Genomic DNA, 23,807 nt, shown 5'->3' on the forward strand with positions numbered 1-23,807 from the left:
GATCAATACGTCAAGAAAATTGATCCGCAGAAAATCATATTGCATGATAAATTTTAAATCAGGTAAGTAGTACTCATTTAACTCCCTCAGGAAAGCAATCAATGTCAAATGTGTTCCCTCCCATAGCATTAAGATATCATCTATACTTATTGTTTTGTTTATCTGTTTACTTCTCGATTTTTCTCTCCTTTCTTCTTTATCTATTCTTTCACTTTATGACACATGTACGTACTATTCCGTGTTGTTTTATTTACTATTTCGGACCTCTGGTAGGTCCAAACGGTTTTCATTGATGTACATGGTCGACCTTTAATAAAAACAAGTTAAAAAAAAAAAAAGATATCATCTATATAGCGAACCCAATGGTTGCAGTACTGTATGAAAGCATTATTCGTGTACACAAATTTTTCTTCAAAAAAATGTACAAAAATACTTGCATATGTAGGAGCCACATTCGACCCCATCGATGTTCCACAACGCTGCTCATAAATCGTATCCTAAAATAAAAAATCTTGTTTTTCAAGAATAATTTTTAATAAACCAATGATAAAATGTTTTTGAGCACCATCCCAGCAAGGGTCCCCTTGTGAGCCACCTTGAATTGATGAGGAATTAGTATACCGTATCTGTATCCCTTTTACCAACTTTCACGAAGTTAACCCTTCTTTACTAAAACCTTGTAATGTGAAATCTCCTTATGTGAAACGCAGCTGTGAACATACTTTTATGTGACTCGATCTGTCATTCATAAAGCAAGGATGATTACTAATTATAATGCCATGAATGTATTCTTTAAAAACCTCCAAGTAACTTGTCCACAACAAATTTCTCACAAACAGGCCTATAAATAACAGGTTGACATTGTAATCCCTTTTTTAAATATTGAAATTATATCAACTTTCATCTGGTCCATTCGTACCATAGATGACGAAAGGGAGTCTAAGTAAATGAGAAAAAGTGCAATCATCATATAATAATACAAAAGTAACATAACATATTAACATTGAAAAAAAATATCCATCAAGTTCAACCTTTCATGTCTAAATTATATAAATGCTGTGCCAATTATTACAGAACAGAAGCTTAAATGGTAGTTATTTTTTTGTCAGGTCACAATTTTTTGTCTGAATAAATAAACCCTTAATTTGGAATACATACCATCTACACATGAGTAAATGCACAAAGGATGCAATAGCAAATGGCAAATTCTTCAATATGAAAGATGCAGAGTAGATCACTTCAAATACTTATTAGTGCAAAATCACCACAGCAAGTATTATCAAAACATGTGAATCCCAATATAAAGACATTGCATTATAACATGCCACAAGGCAGTGTCCTCCCTCTGTCTGCATACCTCATGTCAGCCACTTGCTCCTGATGAGTTCACCTTCTGGAGTACATCTTCTTTAAATGGACTACTTCATACATGTATTCATATCCATAATCATATTTATCCACATTTTATGCCATATTTTATGTAAAATGTATAAGTTAAAGTGGACCTGTCCCTAGACATAAAAAAACTGTATAATAAGTCCTTTTCAAATTAAACATAAAATCTAAATTATTTTTCTTATTAAATCATCCATAGCTGCTGTAAACCCATTTAAAACTCTCAGCTATCAACCAAATATTGCTTTAGGCATAGAGGCGGGCTTGTTAAAAGACCAATGGCAGTCTGAAACATTGCCAAATTGTTTGGGTCAGAGCCCATGGCTTAATAAAGGCTTTTTAAAGAAATGGAAAATCGTGAGTGGTGCTGTCCATGATACAAGTATAGAGGCGGGACAGGCAATTAATTCCACTTTCCATTCAGCACTTACTAGATATTACTGCACTCCCCACAACCCCCCTCTCACTTTACCATTTAATTGTGTAGCCTGTGCATGGGAATGGACATCAAGTGCCCTATTCTGGTGCACAAACAAGATTTCGAGGAGTTGATGCAAGGCTAGCTAGTGTCCACAAAATGGTGCCTGCCTGCTTGCTATAATTATGAATTCCCAGACCAAAGGAAAGTTTATTTGACTAACATGATAAAACAGGATTTTAATTATTTCTTTCTTAGGGTGGTCCCTTTTAACAGACCATATTTGTAACGCAGGGTATGCCAAACTCAGAACAGGCTCCAAGGACCCGGTCACAGCTTACTCTTCCACCTATAACAGCTCCCTTTGGCTTTGGGACTAGCTCTCCACTACTCAAATGCCACCAGGTCTTAGTTTGAAATATTTTATATGGTTTTCACAATAAACCATAAAAATCAATATGATAACAAATAGTATGCAGAATAAGAAGATTAATACAATGACATATTATACAGAATGTATAATTTACAATGAAGTAATATGTAAAATAAAATAGAAACTAACAAGAACTAACTATCACTAACTAAGCCAGTGGACGCACAGACATTCTGAAAAGAAAAAAAAGAAAGAAAAAGCCCATTGTCTTGGGAATGTCAGATAACCCCCCTATGAACATTTTACAATTGAAGAAACTGAGATATTTGACTTCTGGTATTGGAGTCACAGAACTCAAAGTAAGGAGACCATATAAGTCTAAATGATTCTTTGGAATTATTTACATTTAACAATCTTAAATGAAGACTCTGGTTTTTTTTAAAATCAGCAATAAATCATGATGGAAATTTCCTTAATCAATTTAGACAAATCAATGAAACAAATTAATGGTTCTAGTGCAATATTAAATAAAAGGGGCGACCTTGTCTCGTACCCTTAAATATTTCAAAGGGTGATGACTTAGCTCCCCCCAAGATTATTTGCATTTTGGGACTTTTATAGAGGCATTCGATATACAGATGCAGCCACTTTCTTTTGTACGCTTATCGTGCTGTAAGCTAGATAAGCAGCAGAAAATGCGATGTGTTACGTTGCCTCTCTGCATTTATCGCATTTACCAGCATGAGATACCAGTAGTGGCCACTAGAGGTCATTAAGCACTAGCTAATACCATTCGTTCAAATATACAGTACATCAGTTACAAATGGAGAAAAGAGCTCTACAGCTTACATAGTACAGAGGTGGTCTAGTGGGTTAAGTGGTTGCTTTTGGCCTGAGAGTTTGGTATTCAATCCCCTATGAAAGTTGTTGTTTTTTTTTAGCTGGAAAAATTGGTGGAGGGAGAGAGACACAGTGTGTATTGTGCATATTAATATAAAAGGATTGGGCTGCAATTTTATTATAATAAAAAGTGTACTCTTTAATACAAATAAGAAGGTAAAAAAAAACTTTCATTAGGGATTGAACACCAAACTCTCCTGCCAAAAACATGTGCTTAACCCACTAGACCACCACTGCACCATGTAAAATATTGAGCTCTTTTCTCCTTCTGTAACTGATGTACTGTATATTTGACGAAGCGCTTAGTCTCTTTCTGTCTCACTCTGCTTTCTCCAATTTTTCCATCGGTCTTTCTGTCTCCCTCCCCCAATTTCTCCATCTGTGTCTCTTTCTGCTTTCTCCAATTTTTTCCATCTCCATCTTGATCTCTCTCCCTCCCCAATTTTTCTATCAGTAGAGACTGATATAAAAATTGGTCTCCCTCCCCCGTCAGTGTCTCTCTCTGCTTTCTCTGATTTTTCCATCTGTCTCTGTCTGCTTTCTCAGATTTTTCCATCTGTCTCTGTCTCCCTCCCCTGATTTTTTCATCAGTGTCTCTCTCTGCTTTCTCAGATTTTTCCATCTCCCTCCCCCGATTTTTTCATCTGTGTCTCTCTCTGCTTTCTCCAATTTTTCCATTAGTCTCTCTCTCTCCCCCTTCCCCCAATTTCTCTATCTCTGTCTCTCTCTGCTTTCTCCGATTTTTTTCATCTGTCACTCCCTCCCTCAATTTTTCCATCTGTGTTTCTATCTGCTTTCTCCAATTTTTTACATCTCCATCTGTCTCTCTCTCCCTCCCCCAATATCCATCTGTGTCTCTCTCTGCTTCCTCAGATTTTTTCATCTCCATCTCTCTCTTCCTCCCCTGATTTTTCCATCTGTGTCTCTCTCTCCCTCACCCTAAAACCTTAATACATGTATTGGCACTGGTTCAGAGTTCATAGAAGGCTGTTTCTTGAGCCCTCACACAGCACCAATTCAGTTCTATAAACTGTGAATAAAATATAGATAAACTATTTTTCATGCCACCTCTCTACAATGCCATTATTTTTTCAAAATTATTACCAATCCATAGAGAATTTCACCTAAATATCTAAATACTGTATAATAATAATAATAATTTTGGTAATAAATGTTGTCAGAAATGGAACTAGAGGGGGGCGGGCCCTGGCGCAGGACGCGCAGCCGGGCCACCCGCCCCCCTCCGTACACCCGGAACTGTCCAGGAATATGCACCGAAAAGCGGCGCGGACTGCTGGGGGGCCCTGAGGGGGTGCGGGCCCTGGCCTGCTCGCACCCCCTGCTCCTCCGGTAGTTCCACCCCTGAATGTTGTCATTAGTGTAAGGACCTGAAACCTTAAACTTGTGAAGGCAAAGCGAGAGTGGGAGCTGCTTAGCGAGTTTTGCATGTGATCGAAGTGTTGCATGTGAATTAAGTGTTAAGCAGCGTTAAAAACCTTAAGGCGTTGGTGTTTGCTGTGCATGCTGGGAGTGCTGGGTGCAAGGAGGGAGTAAGTGCAAATAACTGACTGCTGTGTGTTCTGAGAGTTATCTGACTGAGACAAACAGCTTTTTCTTTTCTCTCTTTGGGGTAAACTAGTTGATACATTAAGTGCATTTATTTTCTTTTTGTGTTTTAGCTTTAGAGGTCTAAGGGGAACATTTTTTAAAAAAAAAAAAGTTAATAAGGGGTTGTTTTAATGCTGGTAGCAAATAGCATTTTTTTCTCTCCTTTCCCTCTTTCTTCTAATTAAGGGGGAGGGGTTAATCAGGTAAATTTTGAACAGGCTTTGTGTGCTCTAGTTGAAACCTTAAACTTGTGAAGGCAAAGCAAGTGTGGGAGCTGCTTAGCGAGTGTTGCATGTGAATTAAGTGTTGCATGTGAATTAAGTGTTGCATGTGAATTAAGTGTTAAGCAGCGTTAAAAACCTTAAGGCGTTTAAAACCAAAAAGGTGTTGGTGAGGAATTACATTTGGGAGACTGTAAGTACCCAGTGTAAATATGAGTGGGTTTGCTGGTATTACTCAGTGTGTGTCTTGTCACATGTATGTGTTGTTGGAGCCGCAGTTCCATGCAGTATTTACATGTGAGAGATGTCGGTGGGTTTTCATCTTGGAATCTGAGCTGCAGACTCTAAGGGGTGAACTTGCAGCACTGAGAGCATCGGCAAATGAGGGGAATGACAGGAGACTCGCAGAGCAACCACTGGCAGGGGCTAGTGGAGTGGGGGGAGGAGAAGGGGCAGTGGAGGCTAATGAGGGAGGAAGGTTTGTGACAGTCAAGAGGGGAAGTAGGGGACAGAAGAGTAGGGGGGCTGGTCCACAGTTTGTCCAAAACAGCAAATTCGCCGTTTTGGCTGAAGATGCTGGGGAGGAAAACTCCGAACTGGCGTGTATGGAGCAGGCTGACTCTCGGAGCACCCCGAGAGGCAGTGGCTCTAATACGGGTGGTGGGGGGAGTGCAAGGAAGGAAAGGCAGGTTCTAGTTATAGGGGATTCAATTATTAGAAAGGTGGATAGGGTAATCTGTCGCGGATGTGGTGTAACGAGTGGACAGATTATTGGGAGGGGCTGGGGAAGACCCAGCGGTCTTGGTACACATAGGTACCAATGACAAAGTTAGAGGAGGTGGTGAAGTCCTCAAAAATGATTTTAAAAAACTAGGTGCAAAGCTGAGGGCGAGGACTTCCAAGGTAATTTTCTCAGAGATATTACCTGAGCCACGAGCAACACTAAGGAGACAGCGGGAGCGTAGGGAGATTAATGCGTCGCTGAAAGATTGGTGTAAGGAGGAGGGTTTTGGGTTTTTGGAGAACTGGGCTGATTTCTCAGTCGGCTACAGGCTCTTTGCTAGGGATGGGCTGCACCTCAATGATGATGGGGCAGCTGTTTTGGGAGAGAAGATGGCTAGACGGTTGGAGGAGATTTTAAACTAGGTGTGGGGGGGGAGGGTTCAGTAAAAGATTCAGTGGAAGACAGGTTAGATGAGATAGTGGGCAAAGAAAGGGAAAATGGGGGAGGAGATTTGGCTGGGGATACTGTTAAGGATAGGGAGGACCACATGTCATATGTTCAATATGGTACCAGTATTAAATGTATGTTTACAAATGCAAGAAGTCTGACTGGTAAAATGGGAGAGCTGGAACTGCTGGTGTTGGAAGGAAAATATGATGTGATTGGTGTGGCTGAAACATGGCTGAATGAGTCGCATGACTGGGCAGTAAATATCAGTGGCTATACTTTGTTTCGGAGGGACAGAGGCAATAGAAAAGGAGGAGGGGTATGTCTGTATGTTAGGCAGGATTTAAAAGCTCATATAAAGGAGGAGGTTATGTTAGAAAATGAGGGGGCAGAAGTCGTATAGGTGGAGTTCTTCACCAATTGTAAAGAATCCAGCAAATTAATTGTAGGAGTATGTTATAGACCCCCTAATGTAAGTGAGGAGAAAGAGACAAAGCTCCTAATGCAAATAGAAAAGGCTGCTAGTTTAGGTAAAGTAATGATAATGGGGGATTTTAATTACCCAGATATTGACTGGAGCAACGGTACTGCCAGATCAGTTAATGGGAACAAGTTTATAAACTTATTGCACGACAATTTTTTAGCACAGGTTGTTGAGGAGACTACCAGACAAAATGCTATTCTTGATTTAGTGATCTCAAATGACCCAGAACTTATAGCAAATGTGCAAGTCATTGAACCCCTGGGTAATAGTGACCATAATGTTATATCTTTTATTGTCTGGTGCAAAAAACAAAAATATACTGGGGCAACAAAAACCATGAATTTTGGAAAAGCTAATTTTAGTGCCTTGAATTTATTCCCTTAAGGACTAAACGTAGAAGCTCTAAGAATCATCCTGTGTGGCTTAATACAGAAGTAAAGAAGTTAATGGGAAAGAAGAGAAAGGCATTTAAAAACTACAAATCTGTAGGGACAGAAGCTGCATTTAATGAATATAAACACTTTAATAAATGTTGTAAATCAGTAATCCGGAAGGCTAAGAAAAGAAATGAAGAGTTAATTGCGGTGGAGGTGAAAACTAACCCTAAAAAGTTTTTTAAATATATTAATAGTAAAAAGATGCAGGTTGAGAGTGTTGCTCCATTAAATAATGGTACCAGTATGGTTGTAACAGATACAGATAAGGCAAATGTGTTAAATCAGTTCTTTTCTTCAGTGTATACAATAGAGGAGTCTGGGTTCACAGGCCCACTTAATAACTGCACGAATGGTTCAGCTCAATCTAGTCAGTGGCTGACTCAGGATATGATTCAAAAAGCTTTAATACAAATTAATGTAAACAAGGCTCCAGGGCCTGATGGCATACACCCCCGGGTTCTAAGAGAGCTTAGTTCAGTTTTAGATCAGCCCTTATTTCTGATTTTCTCAGATTCACTGTCATCTGGTATGGTGCCTATGGATTGGAGAAAAGCTGATGTTATTCCAATATTTAAAAAGGAATTACGATCTCAGCCTGGCAATTATAGGCCAGTAAACTTGACATCTGTGGTGGGCAAATAATTTGAAGGCTTGTTAAGGGATCACATTCAAAATTTTGTCCAAATGAATGGCATTATGAGCAACAATCAGCATGGCTTTATGAAGGATAGGTCATGTCAGACGAATTTGATTGCATTTAATGATGTGGTAAGTAAGATTCTGGACAGTGGGGGGGGCAGTAGATGTGATCTATTTGGATTTTGCCAAAGCGTTTGATACTGTGCCCCACAAACGACTGCTTTCTAAACTAAGGTCTGTTGGGCTTAATGAAGTCATTTGCACGTGGATAGGAAACTGGCTACAGGATCGGGTACAGAGGGTAGTTGTTAATGGGACATTCTCTACTTGGAGTAAGGTTCTTAGTGGGGTCCCCCAGGGCTCAGTATTGGGTCCACTTTTATTTAACTTGTTCATTAATGACTAGGGATGCACCGAATCCAGGATTCGGTTCGGGATTCGGCCAGGATTCGGCCTTTTTCAGCAGGATTCAGATTCGGCCGAATCCTTCTACCAGGCCGAACCAAATCCGAATCCTAATTTGCATATGCAAGGAAGTAAAAAATGTTTTCCCCTTCCCGCCCCTAATTTGCATATGCAAATTAGGGTTCGGATTCAGTTCGGTATTCGGCCGAATCTTTTCACAAAAAAGTGGATTCGGTGCATCCCTATTAATGACTTAGGGGAGGGCGTTGTAAGTAATGTATCAGTATTTGCAGATGACACAAAATTATCCAGCCCAATTAATTCCATTGAGGATGTGGCATCCTTGCAACATGATCTTGACAAACTGGCAATCTGGGCAGCTAAGTGGCAAATGAGATTCAATGTTGATAAATGTAAAGTCATGCACCTGGGATGTAAAAATATCCAAGCCACTTATACCCTTAATGGGACTGCACTAGGCAAATCCATTATGGAAAAGGACCTTGGAGTCCTTGTAGATGATAAACTTGGCTGTAGCAAGCAATGCCAGTGAGCAGCATCAAGGGCAAATAAGGTCTTGAGCTGTATTAAAAGGGGCATAGACTGTATAGAGCACTTGTAAGGCCCCATCTAGAATATGCCGTACAGTTTTGGTCTCCATCACTCAAACAGGACACTATTGTATTAGAGAGGGTACAGAGAAGGGCAACTAAGCTGGTAAAAGGTATTGAAAATCTCAGCTATGAGGAAAGACTGGCCAAATTGGGGATGTTCACGCTGGAGAAGAGGCGCTTAAGGGGTGATATGATGACTATGTATAAATATATAAGGGGATCATATAATAATCTCTCTAATGCTTTATTTACCAGTAGGTCTTTCCAGCTGACACAAGGTCACCCATTCCGATTAGAAGAAAAGCGGAAGGGTTTTTTTACAGTGAGAGCTGTGAAGATGTGGAATTCTCTCCCTGAATCAGTTGTACAGGCTGATACATTAGATAGCTTTAAGAAGGGGTTGGATAGCTTTTTAGCAAGTAAGGGAATACAAGGTTATGGGAAATAGCTCATAGCCAAGTTGATCCAGGGACTAGTCCGATTGCCATTTTGGAGTCAGGAAGGAATTTTTCCCCCTCTAAGGCAAATTGGTGAGGCTTCAGATGGGTTTTTTGCCTTCCTCTGGATCAACTGGCAGATAGGTAGTTAATTAAAAAAAAAAAAAAAAGTTGAACTCGATGGACATGTGTCTTTTTTCAACCTTACTTACTATGTTACTATGTTACTATGTTACTATGACCAGAACAAGCATAAGTGTGCATTGGTACAGCTACAATCTAACCATCTGAATCTCCAGATAAACCAAATTATTGATTCTGCTGGCTGTGTATATATCTCTTGTAGATAAGTACTGAAAAAGTAAGCTTGGAAGGCATTTTTACTTGTATGTTCCAATGTAAATTGTCCCACTTATTAAATCCAAAAAAGCAGAATATTTTCAGGGAAGTAGTGCCACAGGTCTACATAATCCCAGTAGCAGGTCTATCCTGTGTATCCCCCACCCCCAAATGTAGTCCGGCTGCTGTGACTGATTACCATGTATAAGCTTTAAGGCTGAAACTCCAAGAGTGTCTTCAGCGCGTTCCAGCGCAACACAAATAGTCACATGCGTCACATCGGATGCGCGAATCAAAGGTAAGTAACAGCAATGCCAGATGTTGTCACTGTGTGCATCTGATGAGACGCAACATTCAGCACAACATCCGACATTGCTATTACTTACCTTTTATTTTGGCGCATCTGATGGGACACATGCCCTTAAAGGTATCAGTACTGTGATTAGCTGGCTCCTGCATTGTTTACATATCATACTCAGGCTGTAAAAGCCCTCCACTGTTGCTCAAACTTTAAACTCAGATTGTAAATGCCCACATTGTTGGCCTGTTCAACAGACCTGGACTGGGAATCTGTGAGTTCTGGCAAATGCCAGAGGGGCCGCTGTAAGTTGCTATAGAAAGTCACTATTTATTGGGCTGGTGGAGAGATGTTTGGGTCTCCGTGTACTTGAAATGGCAGGGCCTGTTTTGACTCCAAGTCCAGACCTAGTTACCTTACTGTATGTACTAGAGGGAATATTATTCACATTTGGGCTGATCTCTATTTCCACTCTGTGTAGCTAAAAGCATGTATTAAATAAACATGTTTTTACTGTATATTACAGTCTTTGACCATTTTTCATAGCAAAATATTTCACCCATCCAGGCCTGGATTTGTGGCAAGGCCACAAAGGCCTTGGCCTAGGGCGACAAAAGTTCTGGGGAAGCATGCCATGTAGCTGCATCTAGGGTTGCCACCTTTTATGGAAAAAAATACAGACTTTCCAATATATTTATATTTTTTTCCTATTAATAACATTGGGAACAGCCATAATATTTACCGGCCAGGCCAGTAAAATACCAGCCAGGTGGCAACCCTAGCTGCATCCAAGGTAACACCTCTCCCTAATGGTCCTGCTCATGCGTGTGCAGTCACAGGGGTGCATGTTCCGGGGTGGGGGGCGTGAACTGGCGCATACTTGGGCTGTGCCATGCGATTGCAGCGGGAAGGGGTGCCTAGGGGTGCCAAAAAATTAAATCTAGACCTGCACCCATCACTTATACTCACCTAGCAGGCCAGTTCTGTGAGAGAGAGGAGCTGCTTCTGTAAGTAGGGTTGCCACCCGGCCGGTATTTTACCGGCCTACCCGGTAAAATACTTGCCAAGGCCGGGGCCGGTATTACAAATTTACCGGCAATGTAACTGCCGGTAAATTTGTAATACCCTTAAAAAGACCCCCTCGGCCCGCCCCCAATCCCCTGTAAACTTACCTTTTCTTTTGCCTCTTCTAGCGTCCGTGGTGTGGCCCGCCCCTTTTGACATAATGTCCCGCCCCTTTTGACATCACGTCCCGCCCCTTTGAGGCCCCACCCCCGGCAGCCGGTAAATTTTTTTATAAAAGGTGGCAACCCTATCTGTAAGATACTATAGAAAGTCACTCTTTAGTGGGCTGGTTGGGTACAGTTTGGGCCTCTGTGTATTTTCAATGCCAGGGCTTATTTTGACTCCTGTCCAGACCAGATACTGCAAAAGGCAAGGCTTAAGTATAGATGGTGGTTTCTCTCCCTACACAAGAGCTCACATCACCATCTCCCACAAACTCTTACTTAGCACAAGGAATACAACAGCACACAACCCCCACCCCTACCCTTTGTTGTCTGTACCTTAATCACCTTTAATGTGTATTCCTGTGGACTTTAGCTAATCAGCATTTGAAAGCACAAGGGCTTGCTCAGGTGAACAGCCTCACACGCAGGACTTTAGTAGGGGGTTGGGGCTGTTAACAACAGGAATTGGCACCAAACTCTACGGGCGACTTCAGTGCGAGCCGACACGACATGACAAATTGCATATGTCACGTCGGAGGCGCTGAATCTAATAGTGATAGGAATGTTGGATATTGACGCAGCGTGCATCCGTCATGGCGCAACTGTCTGATGAAGATGCAGCATTGTTCACATCAGCCAGTCACATTGTGTCAGATGCATGCTGCGACAACATCTGACATTCCTATCACTTGCATTAGATTTAGTGCATCCGACGTGACATGCGATTTGTTGGCTCACGCTGAAGTTGCATGGAGTTTTGCCATGTACTGGAACATGAAAGCAAATGGTTTTTTGAATCTCAGCCATAAGACAGGACAGGACTGCTGCTTACAATGGGGATCAGATAGGGATTTTTATTAAATAATTTAAATAAAAACATTAGCAAAAACAAAATACACTAACATTCAAATTTTCAAATCATAGACAGATTATGAATGAACAATTTTTACATAAAGCAAATTAAATATCATCAAAAAAATTTCCCATGTAAAATGAATTCTCCTCCACCAATTTATATTTTCTTTATTTTTACTAATTTCTTTAAATCTGATGAAATACAAATCCTTGAGAATTTTCTTAACAGTCAAATCCATGGTTCCTTCCTCCCAAAGGTTTTGCCACACCTACTCATCCATAAGTGATACCGAATTACAGAAAAAATAATAAAAAGTGTTTCTTTCTTCAATGAATGTTTTCTGCTAATAGGCCCTTTCCTCATAAGTTCCCCTACAAAGGCTCTTAATACCCAGTATTGCCAGGACATGATCATAAAGATTGTGGGAAACAGAGCAGTTTATCAAAAAATGGTCCGTAGTTTCTTCTTCTCCACATCCCCAAGGACAGAATCTTTTAACAATATTGAGATAGCTCACGTTTCCTCTTACGAAAAGTTTTCCCTGTAACACCAGCCATGCATTGTCGAAAAGCTTCCCAGGTAGCCTATGGCCATTCAAAAATTTAATGCAATCCCCCATACTTATCGTAGGGCAATCTTTCAAAATCGGTGCAGAAGTAAAAAAGGAATTAAGCACCAATCTATATAATTCCTTTCTAGGGAGATTTTCCATGTCCCTAAAACTCAAGTTCCACTTCTTAAGAAGTTTTAACCCTAGAAGAATGTGCTGTGGAAACCCACCCTCCCTTATCCGGACCCCCTTCACTCTACCGCCCTCCATCCAGTCTCTGATAAAAGGCAAACCTAGGACCTGACACAGTTTTCCCACAGAGAACACGTCCTTTGACCCAGGTTCCCAAAGTTGAATTTAAGGAAAATGGTGCCAAAGAAGGCGATTGGACAAACCATCCCTAAACCTCCTTCTTTCCTCTGCAGGAATGTTACCCCTCTTTTTACTGGGTTCAGTCTGTTCCCCCAAAGCATCTGGAAGAACAGACTATAGACCCGAGCATAGAGAGATTCTGGCAAGGGAAACACATAAGCAATAAAAAGAAACAACGGGATCAAAAAGGTCTTGATCAGATTAACCCTTTCTCTATAGGTCAGCTTCCAAGATCTCCAACGCTGAACTTTCGCTAAACCAGCATCCACTTTCTCTTCCCAATTTAGTCTTCTATTATCATGCCTCCCAAATTTCACTCCCAAGATTTTAACCTGCTCTGGGGCCACTGGGAAATTTCCGGCCTGAAAATCTGGTTCCCCTCCTAGAGTCCAAAAAGCTTCCGACTTTTCATGATTAACTGAGGATCCAGAGGCCCTTGAGTAGCTTCTGATGCAATCAGTGATCACCTCAACCTCCGCCCTGCTTAGAAATGACCACTGACACATCATCCGCATATGCTACAAACCTGAGTGGCTGCCCGCCGGGCACACAGACCCCCTCCAAGCCCTTCTCCTCCAGCATCCTCAGGAAGGGATCCAGAGCAAATACATAGAGAAGAGGGCTCAGAGGGCAGCCCTGCCGCACCCCGGCCCCAACATCAAAGCTTTCACCTTGCCAGCCATTAATCAGTGGGAAGCTTTTTGCCCCTTCATACAAATTCCTTAACCATCTAATAATGCCATATTTAGAAAAAACAGCCCATAGATAGTCATGGTTAACCTTATCAAAAGCTTTACTTTGATCTAAAGACAACAGGTATTTGCCCCAACCATGAGCTTTGCATGACTCTAAGGCTTCCCTTAAAGTAAGGAGGGCCCCAAAGATGCTCCGTCCCTTCACCGTGCAGAACTGACAGGACGATAATAAAGTGCCAGAAAACAAAATCAAACGTGGAAAAAGAATCCTCGCCAGAATCTTTCTGTCAGAATTGAGAAGGGCAATCAGACTCCAGTTTTCAACCATCTCATCATCCTTCCCCTTTGACAGCAACATTAAAGAAGAACACCTCATTGACTCAGGCATACCCCTCTCCAAACATTAATTAAAGATCTTAACTAACACCGGGACTAACAGCGATTTAAAGGTTTTATAAAACTCTGCCGTTAGCCCATCAGGCACAGGAGCTTTCTTGTTATGCATTTTATCAATCGCACCCCCCACCTCTTCTTCCTCAATATTGTCAATGGGGAAAAGTCCAAATTTACTGTATCAGGTCCTGGGGTCGCCTTTAAGAAATTCTCAGTCCTTTCCCTTTCCAAAGTTTTACTTCTGAACAGACCAGTATAGTATGACCCCGAGGATACCCTCCCTGGATTTCTGCAAAACTCCCTCGGAGTCAATAAGGCCAGTCACCTGCTTTTTCTTAAAGGTTTCTGTACAATTCTGAAAAGGATCAGGGGAGTTTTTTGCCCCAAAATCTCTCTCCAGAATCATAGAGTCCTTGCGACTGTACTGATGTTGTCTAATCAGATATTTCAACCGGGCAATTTTCTCCCCCACCACCCCGGCCGAAATTAAGGTTTCCAACTTCTTCCTCAGAGACTGGTATGTTTTTGATCTTAAACCCTCCCGTTTAACAGATAGTTTTGTGAAGAAGGTTTGGATTTCTTTTTTAGTTGCCTCCCACCAGTGTACCACAGAATCAAAAAAATCCAACTTAGACCATTGGGCTTCAAAAAATCTTTTGAAGGAACCATTCTCGGCTGCATCTTTTAAAGAGTTAATTCCTAGTCTCCACAAACCCCTCCCCCTCCTAGGAAGGTTTGACAGTCCCAACTTACAAGAAACCATGAGATGATCTGAAAATTCTACTACAGATTCTTTAATTTCAGAGAAAGTCTCTTTTTCTTTAACAAAAATCAGATCTATACGGCTGCTTCTATTTGCACAGAAATATGTATGTATACCCTTCCTTCCTCCCCACACTGCTACATCGATTAATCCAGCCTGTTTAATCATGTTTGATAAAAAGACTCCTTCGTATTTATTAAATTTCCCAGTCCTATCACCTGGATTTAATGTCTGGTTGAAGTCTCCAGCTAACACCACTGGGTAAGAAACATAAAGGTATTGCTTGATCTCTTCTAACAAATCTTTTCTTTCTGCAATTGAATGAGGGGCATAAACATTTATGAATCTGAAAATTTCACCTTTAATATCCACATCAAGTAGAATACACCTCCCAAAACTAATGTCCAAACGTCTCTTTATCTTAAGATTAGAAAAGCCTTTAAAAAGGATTCCTATTCCCCCTGCTGATTCCTCTGCAATTGACCAAAAAGATGGTCCTGATTGCCAGTCCCTTTTTGCATTAAATACATCCACATTGTTTGATAATCTGGTTTCTTGTAAAAAATAAATGTCTGACTCTGTTTTATTTAAAAACATAGACCTCCCTTCTCATATTCACATTATTTATGCTGCACACATTAATAGTGCTAATTGAAATTATTTGTTCAGGCATCTTGGGGATTTAGCCAGCCTTCCCATTTTAACTTCTCCGTGCCTTTTAGATTGAGGCTTCTCTGAAGCACCCAAAAAATTGTCCTCAACAAACAAATCCTTTTCATCCACTGACTCCCACTCCTCCTCACTATCATTCCTTCCTTTCCTCTTTTTCCCTTGTTCTTCCATCATCTCTGTCTCCATAGGGGAAGGATTTAAAAGCATACACATCAACAGGAGTAAACCCCATAGATTCCTTTATCAGATTTCTACAGACATATCTACTGCCTGGACACTTTTCCTTTTCTCCTTCCCATTTAATTTTAACAACATTCCTTCGTTTAAACACAGTGCCATCACAAAAAATCTTCTCCCAAAAACTTTTACTTCCCTGTTGCACATCACCTGCATCATTTACCTGTGCAGTCCTTTGATTTTGCTCAGCAGAATTAACTCCCGCACCTCCCCCACTCACTGCATTAACCACTCCATTGCCAGAAGGCATAAGCAGAGCAATCCCACCAGTAGCAGAAACATTAGGATCTAAGTTGGAAAGGTTGGTGTTTGTAGCAGTAGAATTAGAAGCACTTTGATTAGAAGCAACAAGGTTTGAGTCAGAGCAATTAGGGTTAGAAACAGAAGGGACAGGTTTAGAAACAACAACAGTTTGTGTTTTCTCTGCTCCGTCCCCCTCCCCCATATGCACAGAGTCCAAATGCGCAGCTGCAACCGATTTCACTTTTTCTGCAGTTCTTTTCATTTCATCAAAACAATCTTCCACAGGCACAATCCGCAGCATTCTCTGCAGCCACTTCCGCATCAAGTGTTCCCTTCTCCTGGTCTCTCTCCCAGCATGCACTGCTAGCCTTGCAATGCTTTAGGGACTCACTGGTAAGCGCCACACACACATCACAGGTCTGCTCTGTCTCACCTGCCACCATTACTGCCGCCTTCTCCACACCAACACTGAAAGTCCCACTCCTCTCATGGGTCTCAGATTCTCCACTGTCGCCCACCAACGCTGTCTCAGAGGAAACTTCCGCAGGGACATCAACAACAGGCATCAAATTGTTAGGGGCATTCTGAGAGGTTCCGGAGCCAGATAAAAGTAAAGGGGGCATGCTTAAAGGGATACTTGTGCTTGTTTGTGAAACATCCATATCAGACAATAAAACTGGAGTTCTTTCCAAATCATCTGACATGGCTTGAGAGTTTGTTTCCATCAGTTCCTCTTCCACACTACTTTTACTGTCTCTCTTATATTACACCTTATTCCTGCTGGTTTTAGCTTTGCTTGTACTTTTCTCCACCTCCATTTTCTGTCTCAATCCTTTCCTTCTTTCTGCAACTACTTTTTCTTTCTTCACACGGGACGAAACTCTTTTTTCCATTTTATAAAAAATATGAAAGGGCTGGAAATAAGTTCCCAAAAACAGGGAAAAAGCTGCCCCCAGACCCTTAGAGGGCCAGGGGAAATTACACCACACAGGAGCTCCACAAAACACGTCTGCTTACTTTGTGGATCAGATAGGGATTTTTATTAAAAAATATGAACAATAACAATAAACAAAATCAAAATGTCATAACAAACAAATCAAAACATACAACAGATACATATTCAAAAATCCATAGTGTTTTCCCATGAAAAATCTACCCCCCTCCACAATTTATTGTTTTCTTTATTGATATTTATTTCTTTCAATTTTATCAGGTATAATTCTTTCAAAATCTTTTTGGTTGTCAAATCTATAGATCCTTCTTCTCTCCCAAAAGTTTTACCACATCTCCTCATCCATAAGAAATATCGAACAACTGAGAAAATAACAAAGAGGGTCTCTTTATCCAGAGGATGGTCATTAGTTACAATTCCATAGGCTCTTTCCCCATAAGTGTTTCTACAGAAATTATTGATTCCCAAAGTTGTTAAAACTTGATCATAAAGGGCTTTTGAGACTGAACATTCTAATAAGAAATGATCTACTGTTTCTTCTTTTCCACAGTCCCAGGGGCATAAACTATTTACTGCACTTAGATAACTTAAATTTCCCCTTACAAATAACTTCCCCTGTAGGGCCAACCATGCGTTATCAAAAATTTTTCCTGGGAGTCTTTTTCCATTCAAAAACTTAATGCATTCCCCCATGACTTTTACAGGGCAATCTTTTGGACTCAAAGAGACAACAAAAAAGGAGCTAAGCACTTGTTCATACAACTGTTTTCTTGATAAGTTTTCAATATCATTGAAACCTAAACCCCACTTTTTCAACAATTTTAAACCTAACGCAATATGTTGCGGAAAACCACCCCCCCTGATCCGGACCCCCTTCACTCTACCGCCCTCCACCCAGTCTCTGATAAAAGGCGAAACCCAGGGTCTGACACAGTTTTCCCACAGAGAACACGTCCATTGACCCAGATTCCCAAAATTGAATTTAAGAAAAATGGTGCCAAAGAAGGCAATTGGACAAACCATCCCTAGACCTCCCTCTTTCTTCTGTAGGAATGTTACCCCTCTTTTTACCGGGTTTAGCCTACTCCCCCAGAGCATCTGGAAAAACAAACGGTAAAACCCGAGCATAGAGAGATTCTGGCAAGGGAAACACATAAGCAACAAAAAGAAACAATGGGATCAAAAAGGTCTTGATCAGATTAACCCTTTCTCTATAGGTCAGCTTCCAAGATCTCCAACGCTGAACTTTTGCCAAACCAGCATCCACTTTCTCTTCCCAATTTAGTCTGCTATTATCATCCCTTCCAAATTTTACTCCCAAGATTTTAACCTGCTCTGGGGCCACTGGGAAATTTCCGGCCTGAAAATCCGGTTCCCCTCCTAGAGTCCAAAAAGCTTCCGACTTTTCATGATTAACTGAGGATCCAGAGGCCCTTGAGTAGCTTCTGATGCAATCAGTGATCACCTCAACCTCCTCCTGCTTAGAAATGACCACTGACACATCATCCGCGTATGCTACAAACCTGAGTGGCTGCCCGCCGGGCACACAGACCCCCTCCATGCCCTTCTCCTCCAGCACCCTCAGGAAGGGATCCAGAGCAAATACATAGAGAAGAGGACTCAGAGGGCAGCCCTGCCGCACCCCGGCCCCAACATCAAAGTTTTCACCTTGCCAGCCATTAATCAGTGGGAAGCTTTTTGCCCCTTCATACAAAATCCTTAACCAACTAATGAATTTGCCTGGGATGCCGTATTTAGACAAAACAGCCCATAGATAGTCATGGTTAACCTTATCAAAAGCTTTCGTTTGATCCAAAGACAACAGGTATTTGCCCCAACCATGAGCTTTGCATGACTCCAAGGCTTCCCTTAAAGTAAGGAGGGCCCCAAAGATGCTCCACCCCTTCACCGTGCAGAACTGACAGGACGATAATAAAGTGCCAGAAAACAAAATCAAATGTGAAAAAAGAATCCGCGCCAGAATCTTTCTGTCAGAATTGAGAAGGGCAATTGGCCTCCAGTTCTCAACCTTCTCATCATCCTTCCCCTTTGACAGCAAAATTAAAGAAGAACACCTCATTGACTCAGGCATACCCCTCTCCAAGCATTCATTAAAGATCTTAACTAACACCGGGACTAACAGCGATTTAAAGGTCTTATAAAACTCTGCTGTTAGCCCATCAGGCCCTGGAGCTTTCTTGTTGTGCATTCTGTCAATCGCACCCACCACCTCTTCCTCCTCAATATTTGCTGTCAATGGGGAAAAGTCCAAATTTACTGTATCAGGTCCTGGGGTCGCCTTTAAAAAGTTTTCAGTCCTTTCCCTCTCCAAAGTTTTACTTCTGAACAGATCAGCATAGTACGACCTTACAACCCCGAGGATACCCTCCCTGGATTTCTGTATAACTCCCTCGGAGTCAATAAGGCCAGTCACCTGCTTTTTCTTAAAGGTCTCTCTACAATTCTGAAAAGGATCAGGGGAGTTTTTTGCCCCAAAATCTCTCTCCAGAATCATAGAGTCCTTGCGACTGTACTGATGCTGCCTAATCAGATATTTCAACCGGGCAATTTTTTCCCCCACCACCCCAGCCGAAATTAAGGTTTCCAACTTCTTCCTCAGAGACTGGTATGTTTTTGATCTTAAACCCTCCCGTTTAACAGATAGTTTTGTGAAGAAAGTTCGGATTTCTTTTTTTGCTTCCTCCCACCAGTGTACCACAGAATCAAAGAAAAAGAATTTTGACCACAAGGCTTCAAAAAACACCTTAAAAGAGCCATCCTCTGCTGCTTCTTTAAGAGACCCAATTCCCAGCCTCCACAGTCCTTTGCCTCTCTTGGGAAGATCTGATGTTCCCACTGTAAAGGATAACATTAAATGATCTGAGAAATCTACTGATGATTCCTTCACATCAGAGAAGACCTCCCCTTCCTTTACAAATATCATATCGATACGACTACTTCTATTGGAGCAAAAGTATGTATGTACGGCTTTCCTCCCTCCCCAAGTAGCCACATCAATATAACCCGCCTGCTTAATTATACCTAACAAGAAAGCACCTTCATATTTGTTATATCTCCCAGTTCTATCTCCTGGATTTAAGGTCTGGTTAAAATCACCAGCCCAAATGACTTGGCAAGAAACACACAAGTATTGTTTTATTTCTTCTAACAGATCTTTTCTTTCTATCACTGCATGAGGGGCATAAATATTTATAAGTCTGTAACTTTCTCCTTTTATATTTACATCTATTAAAATACATCTACCCACTTTAAGCTCTAAAAATCTCTTAACCTTAATGTCTGAGAATCCCTTAAAAAGAATTCCCACCCCCCCTGCTGTTTCCTCTGCTATGGACCAAAATGATGGACCCAACTGCCAGTCCCTTTTTGCATTAAAAATCTCTATCTTATTTGTTAGTCTTGTTTCTTGCAAAAAATAAATGTCATTTTCTTCTTTCTCCAAGTTACTAAACACTTCCCGTCTTTTTTTAAAATTTTTAATACTACACACATTTATAGTACTAAATTTAATTATTTGTTCAGGCATCTTGGAGAGTTAGTTGTTCTCACAGGATTGTGTTCCGCATGTCTTTTATACTGGGGTTTCCCCATGCCACCCAATGACTCCCCCTCCACCAGGAGATCCTCCTCATCAATGGACTCCCACTCTTCCTCACTATCTATCCTTCCTTTCCTTTTCTTCTCTTGCTCCTCCACAATTCCTATTTCCACATTTGATGGACCCTCAGATTCTAATACAGAATCTTTCTTTCTTTTGCCCAAACCACTGCTGGGGGGTACCACATTCTTTTTAATTGACCTTTCCTTGACTCTCTTTTTTACCTCCTTTTTGTTCCCTTCATCCCTTTTTTTCTCTTCACCAATCCTTCTCAATTCCTCTTCCTCCTCTGCCAAATCCCCCCATGACTTTCCTGAGGGCAATTCAAATCTGTTCGAAGTTTTGATTTCACTTTCAAAGATCATTTTACCTGCTTTTTTTCCTGCCTTTTTTCCTACCACCTTCCAGTCATCCCCCCTTCCCTGCACTGATGTAACAGTACTTTCTGCCTTTTGGTTTTCTTTACTTTGACAGGGGGCAACCTCATTGTTCCCTTCCTCCTCCCGCCTTTCTTCTGTTATATCTTCCTGAAATATTTCCTCCTCTATTCTTGGGCAAAGTTTAACAATATTGTGCCAGGCATTAGGACAATCACGGTGTGTATGACCCAGTTCCGCACACAGGTTACACCTCACATTCTCGCAGTCTTTGTTGACATGCCCCTGGGCCCCACACAATGTGCACATCTTTATTGTACAGTCTCCCGCCAAATGCCTCCTTGATCCACACTTATAACATTGACGGGCTGCCCTGGATAAAAGCAAACACCCCTTTCTCTGCCTATAAAAAATGAATTTGGGAGATGCTGTGTCATGTTGTTTTGCACATTTAGCCTCACTTGAGCCTTCCAACCCACCACCCAAAATCCTTCCTCATTATATACAGGTTTTAAAGGCATCAAAACATTGCATTGTCTCTTTAACCAAACTAACACATCAGCAGGAGGGACAGACTCATTCTTAAAAAAGATTGTTACTGTTTTTACTTCTGGTTTTGAGACTGGAATCGCCCTGAAGCCTTCCCATGCTGAGGATGTCTTTTTATCTTGATATAAATTCCAAAATCTGTCTAAACCTTGAGACAACTTGAAACTTATTTCAAAATCAATATCTGACACATTTACAAAAGCAAAAACATCTGCAGGAGTAAATTCCATTGATTGTTTGATTAAGTTTTTACACACATAGCGGCTACCTGGTGATTTCTCCTTTTCTCCCTCCCATTTGATTTTAACCACATTTCTCCTTTTGAAAGTAAGCCCATCATGAAATGATTCCTCCTGCCTTGCAAAAAATTTTCTTTTCTCCCAGAAAGACCTACTATCCTGTTTACCTTGTTCAGGATCAACTCCATTTTGAGCAAATTGTTGTGTTTTTTCCTCAGGTAAAGCACTAGTTGCTTCATTCTCAGCAGCTTGTGTCTCCCCCTCCCCCTCCCCCTCCACCTCATTTACATTCCCTTCAGAGACTGCACATTCCTTGTTGTTAAACAAAACATTTTCATTCCTTTCCTTTCCATTTGTTTCAGACAAATTATTTGCACCATTATCATCTGATTCCCCCCCACCTTCATTCAGCACAAAATCCAAATATGAGGATTCAAAGGTCTTTTTCCCTCCACTGGACATTTGTTTAAACCGTTCCTTGTTTTTATACACCTCCTCCCCTGGTTTAATCACTAATAACAAAGCTTCCATATTTTCCACCACCTCCTCCAGTTCTTTATTCATTTCTGCCAGTTTCCTGATGCCTTGAGCTCTGAAATGTCCCTTAGCAGATTTAACATTTGAAAGTTCCCTCTCAATGTTTTTTTCCAAAGTATTTCTCCTATTACTTAACAGTTCCATAGCTCTGAGTGATTCAATGATGTGTAAGGTGTTAACAGTGTGTCCTTGCTGCACACTACTAGTCACATTAGAAGAGTCATTAGCCAGTGCTCCACTCACCCGTGCCCCAGTCCTGGTCTCCTCTGTGCCATCCAGCGCCCCCTCTGCCACTGCCACAGCAAGCTGGCCACACAGCGCCTCAAGCCTTGCCATATGTTTAGCAGGACTATCCTTCATGCTTGCCTCCCTGCTAGTCACTTCCTCCACAGTGTTTGTCTCAGTGTTGTTGGTGTGACAATGTGCTGGAGCTGCAGTTCCCAGAGTCTCACCTGAAGCCTCACTGCTGCTGCTTGCGGACGCCATCTTGTCCTTTTCCTCAGCACTAGCACCGGAGCTCCCTCCTTCTGCCTGGGCCTCAGATACTTCACTGTCGCCCACCTCTGCGTTACTGAGGGAACACTCCAAAAGGTTACTTGCACCACATCTGCTCACTTCTGAAACACTTTCTTTCATGGGCATTTCACATGGGGAGCTTGCACCAGGCAAATCCTCCATATTGGCTATTTGATCAGACACTTCTGCTGACTGTGTTACTTCCATCATTTCTTCACTGTTTGCTTCATTACACACCACATCACATGAAGTTTTCTTGCTTTTGCAAAAGACTTTCTTTATGGTTTCTTTTGGGACTTTTTTCCCAACACCTAAAGTCTTTGTTCCACTTTTAACACGAGATGACATCCTTCTCTCCATTTTCAAGTTGTAAGTAAATAAGAAAGTCCAAAAAAAAGTGTAAACTGCACCCCCAGACCCTTGCTTGGCCTGGGGTAAGCTCTGTAACTCAGGAGCTCCTCACACGCACGTCCTTCCTGATTGGGGATCAGATAGGATCTGTGCAGCCACTGGGACAGAATGTTCTGTTATACAGATAGCATACCTCCCTACATTTTGGAAGTAAAAAGAGGGACAAAAATTTTTTCCCGCATGTAGCGCAGCAATTCTTTGACCACACCCCTTTCTGTGACCACACCCCTAATTACCATGTTTCTTTTACAAAATTTGGCAGGTTATGAAAGTTTGAAAATATTTCTCCTTATCTAAACTGTGTTTTTGTGTCTCAAAATTGTTACAAAGTATCTTATTTGCACCGGTTAGCTGTTCTTGGCTCTCTGCTAAAAGCCAATTAAGTGAGAAACTTTGTTTCTTTTTCTGGCTGTTCAGTGCATAGAAAAGAGGGACTAGTACAAATGAGGGACTGCGGGTTGAGCTGTCAAAAGAGGGACTGTCCCTCTGAAAAAGGGACAGTTGGGAGGTATGAGATAGCTAGAATCTCAGCTGCCATAAAGCAGGACAGGACTGCTGCTTACAATGGGGATCAGATAGAATCTGTGCAGCCACTGGGACAGAATGTTCTGTTATACAGATAGCTAGAATCTCAGCTGCCATAAAGCAGGACAGGACTGCTGCTTACAATGGGGATCAGATAGGATTAAATAAAACAATACATAACAATATTTAACATATTAGCCAATATGAGTCCGTTTTCTTGACGGTAAATGAGATAAAGCATACATGCCCTCCTACTCCACACATACAAAAATAGCAAAGAACTTGTTTGCAGTAATAACTGAGGTGCTTGGACCAACCTACAATATTCAAGGC

Source organism: Xenopus laevis, chromosome 5L (assembly GCF_017654675.1).
Source record: "Xenopus laevis strain J_2021 chromosome 5L, Xenopus_laevis_v10.1, whole genome shotgun sequence".
Lineage (NCBI taxonomy): Eukaryota > Metazoa > Chordata > Amphibia > Anura > Pipidae > Xenopus > Xenopus laevis.